The sequence below is a fragment of the Chiloscyllium plagiosum genome, chromosome 5 (assembly GCF_004010195.1).
Source record: "Chiloscyllium plagiosum isolate BGI_BamShark_2017 chromosome 5, ASM401019v2, whole genome shotgun sequence".
NCBI lineage: Eukaryota > Metazoa > Chordata > Chondrichthyes > Orectolobiformes > Hemiscylliidae > Chiloscyllium > Chiloscyllium plagiosum.
The window spans coordinates 2,657,132-2,658,433 of record NC_057714.1 but is presented as its reverse complement, the minus strand read 5'-3'; the positions used below and the strand labels follow the sequence as shown (position 1 = coordinate 2,658,433).

General features: G+C 40.6%; 1 long non-coding RNA gene across 1 annotated transcript in view; it reads right to left on the bottom strand.

Moving 5' to 3' along the window:
* Positions 1-343, bottom strand: part of LOC122549667 — a 94,606-nt gene extending 94,263 nt beyond the window's left edge. Inside the window, exon 1 of the long non-coding RNA XR_006311632.1 lies at positions 302-343. This is a non-coding gene — a long non-coding RNA (uncharacterized LOC122549667). The remainder of the gene's footprint in view (positions 1-301) is intronic.
* Between the last annotated feature and the right edge of the window lie 959 nt (positions 344-1,302).

Below are 1,302 nucleotides of genomic sequence, written 5' to 3'. Positions count from 1 at the left end.
ATTCCAGAAGATTAGTCAAGTATGATTTCCCCTTCATAAATCCATGCTGACTCTGACCTATCCTGTTACTACTATCCAGATGTGTCGTAATTTCATCCTTTATAATAGACTCCAGCATCTTTCCCACCACTGAGGTCAGACTAACTGGTCTATAATTTCCTGCTTTCTCTCTCCCACCTTTCTTAAAAAGTGGTACAACATTAGCCACCCTCCAATCCGCAGGAACTGATCCTGAATCTATCGAACTGTGGAAAATAATCACCAATGCATCCACGATTTCTCGAGCCACCTCCTTCAGTACCTGGGATGTAGACCATCAGGCCCCGGGGACATATCAACCTTCAGACCTAACAGTCTCTCCAACACCAATTCCTGGCAAAGATAAATAATGAAATGTTTTATTAAAGAAAATGGAGTGAATGTTGTGCATGTGGATGTTGCATATATAAAGGAGTCAGATACATTTTTAGAAAAGTTATTCTTGGAATTCATGAAATGTTGAAAATAATCAACCGCATAGTATATGACCAGAGTCACAAGTAGAACAGACCAATTGGAGTGTCACTTTGACTTCTTTGAAATCATTAGCCAACCATTTAGGTTTGTATTATACTCTGCCAGCTTTTAGGATAATTTCTGGGGTGAACCACAAATGACCAGTTATTGGATTTTAGGTTTCTGGTTCAGCGTCCTAACCACTAGCTTCCTGCATCTCTAAGGTGACCCTTAGGAGCATTGTTGATGTAACAAAAATACATAATATTAAAGGAAAATGACTAAGAGCATGACAAGTTAGACAAATGACAGATCCGTGAATGTTTTTTTCAGACTAATGGATACAACCAACAGTATCCCAAGCACTGGTTTGGGAACTATTGATTGTTTTCTTGCTCGCTTTCTAAAAAGTATGCATAAAATCTCTCCGTCAACGTCAGAGAAACAAAGGAGCTAATCATTGACTTCAGGAAACAGAGTGGAGGGCATGCCCCTGTCTGTATCCATGATGTTGAGGTGTCATGCTCCTGGGAGTGATGATCGCCAACAATCTGTCCTGGTTCACCCACATCAATGCAATGGTCAAGAAAGCATAACAATGTCCCTACTTCCTCAGGAGGCTAAGGAAATTCAGTATGTCCGCAAAAACTACTCCCAATTTTTGTGCATGCACCATAGAAAGCATCCTATCTGGATGCATCACTGTGTGGTATGGCAACTAACCTTGCCAAAATAAACTACAGAGTTGTGAACACAACCCAGTCCATCATTCAAACCAGCCTTCCATCATTGTTTCCGTCTACACTT